The 13,309-nt window shown below is 44.9% G+C and overlaps 1 protein-coding gene across 2 annotated transcripts in view; it reads left to right on the top strand.

The window, feature by feature from the left end:
• Positions 1-2,281: 2,281 nt before the first annotated feature.
• zbtb26 (zinc finger and BTB domain containing 26) overlaps positions 2,282-13,309 on the top strand; it is a 55,166-nt gene continuing 44,138 nt past the window's right edge. Inside the window, exon 1 of one of the 2 annotated variants that reach the window (XM_073052550.1) lies at positions 2,282-2,350. The gene's annotated coding sequence lies outside the window, so the exon portion shown is untranslated. The remainder of the gene's footprint in view (positions 2,351-13,309) is intronic. The other variant, XM_073052549.1, reaches the window with a different exon arrangement.

The raw sequence follows: 13,309 nt of genomic DNA on the forward strand, positions 1-13,309 counted from the left end.
TGCTTTGCCCATGTCCAATTCTCTTTGTTCTATTGGCACTTAATAAAACAATCATGAAGCAATGACTTTTGTGGCACTTATTTGACTTCTGAAAAAAACCTTGGATTAAAAGCATTAGAATCCAACATAATGGAAGCATAATGGAGTCACAGAGTGGAGGAACAGGCTCTTTGACCCAACTGGACTATCCTAACCAAAATGCCCATCCAAGCCAGACTCACTTGCATTTAACTCATTTTCTTCTAGATCTTTCTTATCCATCTACTTGTTCTGGGTCTGTGAGTCTGCAAATCCACTGGGGGCTGGACCCAGAGGCGGTCTGTTCTGGGGTTGGATGACTGCCTGTGTGTGAGTGGATAGGTGTGAGGAAAGCAGTTTGTTTGTTGTTGTTGCTTGAGTTATTCTGTTGAACGTGAATGTCTGGTGACACCTGTGGACTGACCCCAGCACCTTTAGATTGTACAGGTTGTTAACACAAACGATACATTTCACTTTACGTTTCAATATCTTCATCACCTTCATTATGTGCCATGTCACGTGACATGGGTGATTGCAGTCTATTCATGACCATGATTGCTCTCGGCAAATGTTCCTACAGAAGTTGGAGGTGTTGTGAATCGTGTGGAGGGCTGTCAGAGGTTACAGCAGGACAGTGATAAGATGCAAAAATGGGCTGAGAAGCGGCAGATGGAGTTCAACCCAGTTAAGTGTGAGGTGGTTCATTTTGGTAGGTCAAATACAATGACAGAATATAGTATTGATGCACCATCAATAACTCTGAGACATGGGTTAAGGTAGGCTTTTATTGGCTGAAAGAAAGCACAAGCAGCAAGTGACCATCACACAACATCCTGGAGACTGAGGAAGGGTCTGTGCCTCCAATCGCCTTTATACCGGGGTCTGTGGGAGGAGCCACAGGAGCAGTCAGCGGGGGCGGGGGGGGGCGTGTCCAGACAGGTATATGTAGTTCACCACAAGTATTAATGGTAAGACTCTTGGCAGTGTGGAGGATCAGAGGGATCTTGGAGTCCAAGTCCGTAGGACGCTCAAAGCAGCTGCACAGGTTGACTCTGTGGTTAAGAAGGCGTATGGTGCATTGGCCTTCATCAATCGTGGGATTGAGTTTAGGAGCTGAGAGGTAATGTTGCAGCTATATAGGACCCTGGTGAGACCCCACTTGTGCTCATTTCTGGTCGCCTCACTACAGGAAGGATGTGGAAACCATAGAAAGGGTGCAGAGGAGAGTTACAAGGATGTTTAACTCTGAGGGTCTCGGCCTGAAACGTCGACAGTGCTTCTCCCTATAGATGCTGCCTAACCTGCTGCGTTCCACCAGCATTTTGTGTGTGTTACAAGGATGTTGCCTGGATTGGGGAGTATGCCTTATGAGAACAGGTTGAGTGAACTTGGCCTTTTCTCCTTGGAGTGATGGAGGATGAGAGGTGACCTGACAGAGGTGTATAAGATGATGAGAGGCATTGATTGTGTGGATAGTCAGAAGCTTTTTCTCGGGGCTGAAACGGCCAGCATGAGAGTGCACAGTTTTAAGGTGCTTGGAAGTAGGTACAGAGGAGATGTCAGGGTAAGTTTTTTTTATGCAGAGAGTGGAAACTCACGTTTGCAGGTGTAACAGTGTTGCACAAACCATTCTGCTATTGTGGCACCTAACCCACGCTCAGTTCCACTGGCAATGTCCAACTGCCTTCCCCCACCCCCGACAGCCGCCACCGTGACTCATGCAACGGGACAGCGTGAGTTTCAGTATATCCAGGAGCAGCAGTAGGGTGGGTTGAGTGGAGTTTGACAAAAGTGGGGGTTTGTCTGTAGAGGGGTGTTGGGGAGGGGAAGTTGGAAATGCAGAAGTATGTTTGGGGAAGTAGAGGGGGAGAGGAAGGGAAGGGATAGGGAGGATGGATGTGAGGAGAGTGGATGGGGAAAGCAGCTAGCAGAGACCACGGAGAGAGAGGGGCAGAGGGAGGGGTATGAGAGATGGTTGAGGAGAGGTGAGTTACAGGTAATGGTATGGGGAGAGGTGTGAAGGTAGAGGAAGGAGGGGAGAAGAGAAGGAGGAAGGATGGGCTGGGGAGTGAGGAGAGTAGGAGGGGAGGGGTGAAGGAGGAGAGGAGTAGGGTGGGTGAGGGGATGGAGGTGGGGAAGGCCGGGTATTTGGGAGACGTGCGGCCCCTTTAAGAAGGGTTTGATTGACAGCTCCCGCTCCCTCGCTAGGGCGCGCGCGCTGCTCTCTCTCTCTCTCTCCCCCTCTCGTGCCCACTGCCCGGACCCGGCGCGAGTGTGCGCGCGCCGACCCCGCGAAGCCGCGGCGCCTGAAGAATCCGGAGGCGGGGGGCAGGTACCGTGAGCGGGTCGGCGGCGGCGGCGGCGGCGGCGGGGGTGGGGGATATATCGGAGAGGAGGGTTGGAGGAATGGCGGCGGCGGCGGGACGGAGTCGGGGGTGGGAAAGGGATGGAGGGGGGCGGTGGTGGTCTCCCGGGGCCGCGGCCTTTACTAGAACCTTCCTCGGCAACAACAACCCGGAGACCCCCCCCCCCGCTCATAATTATCAAGCGGGGTTTTGTGGGGGTGAGGTGGAGGAAATGGGCCACCTACCGCTCTGTAACCCGGGGCCGCCGTAGTTCGGGTGGGGACGAGCGGGCAGCCCAACCCGGCGCTCGGAGACCGGCCTTGCAGCAGGCTTGGCTTTGTTCCATCCGCCCGGCACTAGGCCCGGGGCCGGGGGCCATCCAGGCCGTAGCTGACCGCCCCCGGACCACCGTCTCACCTCGGACCCCTCCACCCCTTTGTCCTCTCCCCGCAATCATCCAAACGTTGTGCATTAGTGACTTGCCAGTCGGTCCCATAAACCGGACCTCTAGCCGTCTGATGTTTCACGGCAGATGCGGGATAAGTTATTCTGAGTCGTTCTTGATTTATTTTTAGTTCGGGTTTGCAAGTAGTTGGATTTAATATGTGGAATGTCCCTGTTTGTTTCTGCACTTTACCTGTGTGCAACACCAACATTTCAAACTCTCTCTCTCCTTCCCAAGCTTCCTTTCAAATCACTCTGAGCTTTGGGCATTGTTTTTTTTTGTTCAAATGCTGGATATATTATTTCGGTGTGTCTCAGCACTGGATTTTGCACATGTGAGTTAGTCCTGTGGAGCACAGTATGCAACAGTTTTAAAAATACTAAAATGTGGCACTTCAGTACAAGTAGATGGTGGTTTAAGTACGTGGGTAATTAAAAAGAGGCCCTGTATAAACGACTGTCATCGTTCCAATGAATTTGTTAGTTTGGCATTAAGAGCAGATTGTTACTTCGCACCTATTTCAAACTCATTCAGGGAATTGTAATAAAAGTTATTGTGTATGTAGTTAAATATTTGAGTTTTATGTTAAGCAGTTGCCTTCATTATAAATGCTAATTTGCATCTGAGATTGCTTTGCAATAAACAAAAGGTCCTCACTTCTAATATACTGGAGCTGTTGTGATTACAGCAGTGGCTTTACGTTTTTTGCATTACATCTTAAAATAATTTTAAGCATTCTTTAGCGCCATGTGCACACTACAAAAGAAACATGTCTTCTCATTTCCCCATGTGAAATGGCTTGTAAACAGATTCATCTATTGGTGCATGTGCTGTTGTGGTTTTCTAGAAATGTGGCAGTTTTACACTTGCATTGGAAAGGGAAAAGGGAATATTTTGGTGCTTAAAATCTCAAAAGCTTAAGAAAGAAGGGGATACTATTTAAGTGGAATTGGGGGAGAAATATTCTACAGATCATAATATTTTGTTTTTTAAATGATTGATATTGATTGTATGAGCTTCAATTGTCAATTACCATCTTAACCCCTCCAGTGGAAAAGTGTGACTTTCTCTTTAAGTGGGTGATGCTGTGTCAAATGTTTGTACTGATGGAGAAATGTGAGGGAAAAAATAGGCATCCGTTAGTCTCGAGAGAACACGGATTTGCACCTTGGAAAGTTTCCAGGGCGCAGGCTGGGGCAGGTTTGTATAGGAGACCGGTAGTTGCCCCTGCTGCAAGTCTCCCCTCTCCACGCCACCGATGTTGTCCAAGGGAGCAAGGGTCGATACAGCTTGGCACTGGTGTCGTCACAGAGCAATGTGTGGTTAAGTGCCATGCTCAAGGACACAACACGCTGCCTTAGCTCGAACTAGTGACCTTCAGATCACTAGACCACCACCTTAACCACGTGCCAACTCAGAATTGTGAGGAAATACTCTTCCTGTGTTTGGCAGCATAGGAGAGAATGGACCTTGGTAAAGCAAGCAAAACTGCAGATGCTGGGATCTAAAATGAAATGGGAAATATTATAAATACTCATCAGGGCAGGCAGCATCTGTGGAAAGAATTGGAGTAAATATTTTGTGCAATTTTCTTTTTAGGAAAAGGAGTTTTAAATGGGACTAACTGAGAAGTTAAAGAAAACAAACTGCTGGAGGAACTCAGTGGGTCAGGCAGCATCTGTGGAAGTGAAAGTATATTCAACATTTCAGGTGGGCACCCTGTGCCGTCAACCCTTTCACAAATGCTGTTTGACCTACTAACTTCCTCCAGTGTGTTTTTTTACCCATTCCCATTATGCTTACCCTCTCAACCCTTTTCAATTGTCCATCGCCTCCCTTCCCTTTTTGCCATTGTCCAAACTTTCCAATCAGATGTTTCTCTTCCTCAGACCTTTACCTCTTCCACATATTCCTTTGCAGCTTCTTATTTCATTCCCCCCATCCCTCACCTGCCTTCCCCTATGAATTATTGGCTTGTACTCCTCCCCTACATCCCATCAAGGCCTTGCCCTCTTGAGCAGACATTAAACATTCCACTGCCAGTTGTACTCCTTTCCCTCCCCCATCTTATTCTGTTTTCTGCCCTTCATCAAGACCCAGATGAGTGATTCTGGTCCAGAACGCCAACTGTTTATTTTTTTTTCATTGATGCTGCCTGACCTGCTGAGTTCCTCCAACGTTTTGTGTTTGTTTGAGATCCCAGCATCGGCTGTCTGTTGTGTCTGAGAGGGTAGGCTGAATGCAAACAATGTATACAGAAAAGGGCCAGTAACATCATGAAGGATCCCACCCACCCGGCTCATGGACTGTATATCCTACTGCCATCAGGGAGGAACACTAACATAAGAAATTCTGCAGATGCTGGAAATCAAAATAGTACAATCAAATTTACAATTGAATTGACTTTATTTCTTACATCCTTCACAGACATGAGGAGTAAAAACTTCTCCGTCTAAATGTGCAATCATAGTAATTTATAATTATTTATGATAAGTAGAACAGTCAGTGTAACATAGAAATACACTCAAATCAGCATGAGTTAATCAGTCTGATAGCCTGGTGGAAGAAGCTGTCCCGGAGCCTATTGGTCCTGGCTTTTAAGTTGCAGTACCATTTCTCGGATGGTAGCAGCTGGAATAGACTGTGGTTGGGGTGACTCGGGCCCTCAATGGTCCTTCGGACCCTCTTTACACACCTGTCTTTGTAAATGTCCTGAATCATGGGAAGTTCCCAACTGTGGAGGTGCTGGGCTGTCTGCACCACTCTCTGCAGAAGCCTGCGATTAAGGGAGGTACGGTTCCCATACCAGACAGTGATGCAGCTAGTCCGGATGCTCTCAATTGTGCCCCTGTAGAAAGTTCTTAGGATTTGAGTGCCCATACCAAACTTCAACCATCTGAGGTGAAAGAGGTGCTGTTGTGCCTTTTTCACCACACAGCCGGTATGTACAGACTACATGAGATCCTCGTTTATAGGGATGCCGAGGAACTTGAAGCTGTTTACCCTCTCAACCCCAGATTTATTGATGTCAATAGGGGTGAGCCCATCTCCATTCCTCCTGTAATCCACAACCAGCTCCTTTATTTTTGCGACATTGAGGGAGAGGTTGTTTTCTTGACACCAGTGTTTCGGAGAGATGACCTCTTCCCTGCTATTGTTTGAGATTAGGCCAATCAATGTACTGTTGTCTGCAAATTTAATTAGCAGATTAGAGCTGTGGGTGGCGACACAGTCATGGGTATACAGGGAGTAAAGGAGAGGACTTATTACACAGCCGTGAGGGGCTCCCGTGTTGAGAGTCAGAGGGGTGGGGGAGCCCACTCTTACAACCTGCTGGTGATCTGACAGGAAGTCCAGAATCCAGCTGCACAAGGCAGTGTCAAAGCTAAGGTCTCTGAGCTTCCTGTAGAGCCTGGATGGAATTATGGTGTAGTCCAAGAACAGCATTCTCACATAAGCGTTCTTCTCCAGATGTGTAAGGACGGTGTGTAGAGCAGTGACTATTGCATTGTCTGTCGATCAGTTGTGTTGGTAAGCGAAATGTAGGGAGTCCAGTTTGGGTGGTAGCATGCTGCAGATGTCCTTGACCAGCCTCTCAAAGTATTTGCTTAATATTGAGGTGAGTGCAACAGGAATCCAGTTTCAGCCCAAAATGTCAGCTATTTGCTCTTTTCCATAAATGCTGCTTGGCTTGCTGAGTTCCTCCAGTATGTATTAATCATCAGGGAGGAGGCTACGAAGCATCCACACCAGGACATCCTGACTCAAAAGCAGTTACTTTCCCCAAGCAGCAAGGTTGATCAACACCTCCACACCACCAACCACCACTACTTCCTCATTTCCTGTCAGCAATCTTGTGTACAGACACTCCTGTGCCCAGGATCACTTTATGGATATACATTCAACACATATACGCTATTTCATGTATTTGTATATATTGTAATTCTTTTTATTTTATCTTATGTTTCTGTGCTGCCATCAGAACCAGAGTAACAATTATTTTGTTCTCTATGTTTGCGTACTGGAAATGACATTAAAGTATCTTGAACCTCTTAAATTTTGAGGGTATGTCAATAGGAATGAAATGAAAATGGAGGTGGAAATACAGGCAGTCCCCGGGTTACATATGAGTTCCATTCCTGAGTCCATCTTTAAGTCGGATATGTACATAAGTCGGAACAAGTACATCCGGTATTATTTAGCGTCAGTTAGTCAAACGTTTGTCTTAGTATATAGTATATATTTTACCTTTCCATGCATATAAAACACTTAAGAAACATATGTATTCCAATAACTAAACCACTGCGTTGCTTAGTAATAATTGTAGCTTTCATCGGGGCAGGGCCTTTCACATGCTCCATTATTCTCACTTTATCCATTATCCTTTAAAATTGTTCTGATCGTTGACCAACTGTAGCCTAACGGTTTTCCAATGACCGATGGCATTTCACCTCTTTCCAAATGCTTTATTATTTCCACTTTATTTTCAATCGCGATCGCTTCCCGTCAATGGAACAGAAACACTGGGCGGCGGGTCCCAACCTGCACCAGCTCCTGAGGTCCGCAAGGCCTAAGGACCACCGCACTGAATTCCCCGGGTCCACACTGAGACAGGTTAAATGGGACAAGTGGGGGCTGTGCTGCGTTTGGGTATTTGATCCTCCACAATATTCCGCATGGGAATTTAAACTGGAGGTGGCATTGTTTTTTTTTACAAGGTCAAGTTGCGAGCTCGACATCAACCCCGTATGGATGGTATGGGAGTCACTGGATTGACATCAACCCGGCACAGGAGCGGTCTGTCACTAAATCGAACTCGGGAACCTCCGTTCTTTAGCCCGGTGCTGATCTGACTGCGCCACCAGTCAACCGGAATGGGGGGGGGGGGGGGGGGGGGGGGGGGGGGGGGGGGCGGGGTCAGGGTGAATCTTACTAAGAAAAATTTAAACCAAGTATAAAGTTAAACACTCAACAGTGTCAACAGCAACGACTTAAAATGGTGGACAACGTTGTGATTCAACTTAAAATGGCGGACAGCGTTCTCCTTCCTCGGTTCATAAGTACGAGTTGTCCGTAAGTCGGACTTTCGGAACTCAGGGACTGCCTGTAATGCTGAGGCTGTGAAATGTAGAACATTGAAGATATTGGAATTTAGAATGAAATAGAATGATGGAAAGGCAGGTTGGGAGAGAATTGTTTTTTTTATTATATCTTTCTCAGGTGGGCTGCCCCCACCCAGTATATCCTCAGACTTTGTTTGCTGTTAACGGAAAACAATGCGATTCACTGTTACTTTGGATTTCCAGCATCTGCAGAATCTCTTGTTTATGCATTTCACTGTATGTTTCAATGAACATGTGACAAAAAAAGCTGATCTTTAGATCTTTAATCACAGGAGCTGGACAGTGCTGATACACATTAAGCCTGATTTAACAAAGTTGTTGATCTTGTAAAGTCCTGAGGGCTGTAATATGCCTAGTTAAAAGATGAGATACTGTTCCTGGAACTTGTTCCAGAGATTAGCTTTGTGTCACATGTATGTCGAAACATATGCTGAAATGCATTGTTTGCGTCGAATCAAATCAGTGAGGATTGTGCTGGGTAGCCTGGAACTATTGCCATGCTCCTAGCACCAATGACCAACATAACATGCCCATATCTTCTACATTACCCCCCCTCACAATTTTATTCTGGCTAATGCCCCCTTTCCAGTCCTGATGAAGGGAGTTGGCTGGAAATGTCTACTGTTCCTTTCCCACCATAGTTGCGACCTGACCTGCTGAGTTCCTCCATTTAATGTGAGCTGTTTGAAAAGTTAGAAGGCATAGGTTTAAGGGAAAGGGTTGAAGGGGATCTGAAGGATAATTTTAACACAAGGCGGTGAGTAACTAGAATGAGCTGCTGGAGAAAGTAGTCCAGGCAGATACAATAACATTTAAAATACATTTGGATAAGTCCCTTGGGTTGTGTTAGTTGTTAAAGTTCAAAAGTTCACAATAAATTTATCAAGTACATATGTGTAACCATATACAACCCAGATATTCATTTTCTTGCAGGCATACTCAATAAATCCATAATAGAATAATAATCATAATAACACCAATGAAGTAAGTTGAGTGTTAAATCAGTGTGCAAAAGACAAATTTCAAATGCAAAAAGAAAGTAATAAAAATAAATAGGCAATAAATTTCGAGAACCCGAGATGAAGAGTCCTTGAAAGAGAGTCCATAGGTTATAGGAACATGATGGTGTGAGTGAAGTTATCCCCTCTGGTTCAAGAGCCTGATGGCTGAGGAGTAATAACTGGTCCTGAACCTGGTGGTGTGAGTCTTCAGGCTCCTGTACCACCTTCCTGATGGCAACAGCAAAAAGGTACCATTTTTCTATAGCAATGGTTTGCATTGATATGCCCAATGGAGGAGAGGTCTTTACTGGGCCACATCCACTACTTTTTGTCGGATTGTCCATTCAAGGACATTGGTATTACCATACCAGGCTGTGATGCAGCCAGTCAATATGCTCTCCACTGTACATCTATAGAAGTTCATCAGAGTTTTAGATGTCATGTTAATCTTCACAAACTCCAAAGTAGAGGTGCTGCCATGCTTTCTTCATAATTGTTTTTGCATGCTGAGCACAGAACAGGTCCTTTGAAGTGATAACACCAAGGGATTTAGTGTTGCTGACCCTCTCCACCTCTGATCTTCCGATGAGGATGATGGACCACTGGTTTCCTCCTCCTGAAATAATTAGCTGCTTGGTCTTGCTGACATTGAATAAAAGGTTTTTGTTATGGCACCACTCAGCCAAACTTTCAGTCTCCCTTCTATATGCTGATTCGTAATCATCTTTGATTTGGCCTATAACAGTGATGTCATCAGCAAGTTTGAATATAGCATTGGAGCTGTGCTTAGCCACACCAGTCAGGTGTAAAGTGAGTAGAACAGTGGGCTAAGCAAATAGGGCGTGGATAGGAAAGGTTTAAAATGATATGGGCCAAGTGGATCTAGCTTAGGTGGGCAGCATGGATAAGGGGCCTGTATCTGTGCTGTTTTACTGTGGCTTTGACATGGAAGGAATCTTTGGATGGTGGAATGAGAATGCTAAATGGGCATGTCTTGTATTGAAAGGTACAGCAAGATGTAGAAATGGAAATGAGAGAACCATGATATTTCCCTTTGGAAAGCTGCAGTGGGACAATCACTTTGAAGGTGACGTGATCTGACTAGGAAAGCTGGTGGGGTGGACGGTGAGATCAAAACTCTGTCCTTCAGTGTTGAGGGGTAAGAAGAGAAGTGTAGCAACAGAAAATCGTTAACACAGGAGACTCTGTAGATGCTGGGCATCCAGAGTAACACACACAAAATGCTGTAGGAACTTAGCAGGTCAAGCAGCACCTATGGAGGGGAATAAACCATTTCAGGCCGCGACCCTTCATCTGGACTGGAGAGGAAGGGAGAAGCGGAAATAAGGTGTGGGGGCGGGGTGGAATGGAGATGAGGATAAACTGGCAGTTGATAGGTGAAGTCCAGGGGAGGGGAGTGGTTAGAAGCTGGGAAGTGATAGATGGAAGAGGCAAAGGGCGAAAGATGGAGGAATCTGATAAGGGAGGGTTGGGAGTCCTGTCATCATGATGGAGGCAATCCATGATTAATGGTGGAGAGGGGGAGGAGTAGATCTTACAACACTGGTATGGAAGGTGCCATTACCAGAACACCCCTTTCAGAGGTAGAGATAGTGGGAGAGTGAAGGGGTGTCCTTCCAAGAGACAATGTGGAGGTGTTGTCCCAATAGCTGTGGAGCCCTTGTGTTTTTAATGCATTGATTTAATTTCTCCTCTCACATTTGCAGCTCGATGTGCTGAGTGTTTCCAGTATTATGATGTTATTTTGATTCAACTACTGTCAGTTACCTTGCATGCAGGTACTCCTGTGCCTAGCATCACTTTATTGACATACAATCCATCTAAGTATATTAGCTAGCTTGTGTATTTATAATTGTTGTATTTATTATTATTATTGTGTTCTTCATCTGATTGTTTTTGTGCTGTATCGGATCTAGAGTAACATTTACTTTGTCCTCCTTTACACTTGTGTACTGGAAATGACATTAAACAATCTTGAATCTGCATCTTTGTTTATTCCCAATTGCTGGTTGATCTTTGGTTAAAGGATAAAGCAACTCGTCCCACAGCCCGCCTCTTATTTTATGGAAGACAGATGTCCAAGGTGAAAATGAGCTGTTTGCCATGGTGGAAGGTATTGGTCATACAATGAATGTAACTGGGAAGGAATAATGAGATAGAATGATGAGAGAAAGGGTAATCCATGGGGTAAGTTCTGTTGGGCAAGATGAGGCTAAAATTAAATCTTGTTTATGGAGATAAAAGTTGTCTGTGTGTGATTTGGGAGTTGAGCTGAAGGAGAGATCTCTAGAGGAAGAGGTGTATAGGAGACAGTATCACGGTACACTATTGAGATTAGTGGACTTTTCACCATGGAATTCTACATCATGATTAAGGATCCCCACCATCCAGCCCATGCTCTCCTGTTGCTGTGCCACCAAGGAGATACAGGAACCTCAAATCTGACACCACCAGGTTCAAGAGCAGTTATTCACTCTTGAACCTATGGACTCTCTTTCAAGGACTCTTCATCTCATGTTTTTGATATTTATTGCTTATTTATGTATTTTTTTTTAGTTTCTTTATATTTACTGTGAATGTACACAAGAAAATGAATCTGTGTGTTTATATATGGTGATATATATGTACCTGGATAATAAATTTACTTGAACTTTGGACTATGAACTAGTGGATTCTTTCAAACTCAGCCCATTAATTCTATGAATTCTCTCATATAAATGGTTTGATGAACAATGTTTATGCCCCTACCATATTAGTTCCTTTACCATCTCTGTGATACAGCGTATTCTGTGTAAGGTTTAAAAGAAAGACACTCAACCTGACTTGTCAATGTCAGAATCCGCCTTGCCAAGTATTTCTCTGTAAGCTGCCATCGGGGAAAATGCCACCCAAACCAAATTCTTCTTGCACTGGGCTGGAAACCAAAAAACCCTTAGATTTAAATTTGCCAAATGTACATCCACATCTAGCTTCTTTCTCTAAAATTTCATGATGCCAGGTTTATTCCATATGATTTCCAACCTCTCACTCCAGTGTTTACGGCAACACTCAAAACGGCCATCTGGCCTTTTCTGCACAAATAAACAAATCTCAGGGAGTCTGCAAATCCTTCACAGTTGGCACTGTACTCTGGGCAAATGCTGTATTGCTCTTTGGACCCATCTGTCAAGCAGCACGATCCACTGCAAGAAAATGCAGTTTAGAGTGTGTAGAAACTGCCTTGTATTTGACACTTGCTTAAGGCTTTTAGTAATTTCAGTAGTTCTGTAGGAGCAGAATAAGGCCTCTTGATCCATTGAGTCTGTTCCGCTAAATTTCCGCTAGCTATAGTAAGCAGATCATCAAAGATTTAACTAGTAGTATAAAAAGCGTATATCCTACTGGTTCTGAAGGACTAATGCAGAATTGTGATGTGTCTATCTTGAAGGATGTTATTCAGGTCCTGCTGTCTGCTAGGCTAGGATATGGAACTTGTATCCATAGGCACGGATTATGAACTGAAGCAATGAGTTTCAATCTCACCAGTCAAATTTGAATGTTTATTATCACTGACATATGTCATGAAATTTGTTGTTTTGTAGCAGTAGTACATTGCAATACATAAACTATACTATAAATCACAATAACAGATATATGTCTGTCAAATATAGTGCAGAAAGGGAGTTAAAATGATGCGGTAGTGTTCATGGATTCATGGACCATTCAGATCTCTAATGAAGGAACAGGTTCTTCCCCTAAAACATTGTATGTATGTTCAGTCTCCTCTACTGCCTCCCTGATGGTAGCAATGAGAAGAGGGGATGTCCTGAGTGATGAGGGTCTTCAATAATGAATGCTCCCTATGAAGTGTCACCTTTTGAAGATATCCTCAGTAGAGGCTAATGCCTGTGATGGAGCTGGCTGTTCACAATCCTCTCTGGCTTTTTCAATCCTGTGCAGTGGCTCCTCCATACCAGAGTGATGCAACCAATGCTTTTTGTGGTATATAACACACAAAATCTGTCATAAAGAACTGGTCCCACTGGTAAACTCTAAAACCACTAGACTGATGTTTGCTGGGGCTTTTGAGCAGAGAATCTACTTCTTTCCCCCCCCCCCCCCCCCCCCCCCCGCCTCTTCTGCCCAGTGTATGACTCTGAATGGTTCTGTGGAAGGCAATATTCAGGGACAGTTATGGATAAGCAATAAATGCATGCGTTATCAATGTTTTTAATGAATAAATTGTCCCACTCCCATAAGGTAGGAGGCTACCTAACATGCATGCCAGGATCACCAGACTCATAAGCAATTACTTTCCCCAAGCAGTAAGGCTGTCGTCACCTCCATCCACTAACCCACCCCTCCACACCTCCAACC

Source organism: Hemitrygon akajei, chromosome 7 (assembly GCF_048418815.1).
Source record: "Hemitrygon akajei chromosome 7, sHemAka1.3, whole genome shotgun sequence".
NCBI classification, from domain to species: Eukaryota; Metazoa; Chordata; class Chondrichthyes; order Myliobatiformes; family Dasyatidae; genus Hemitrygon; species Hemitrygon akajei.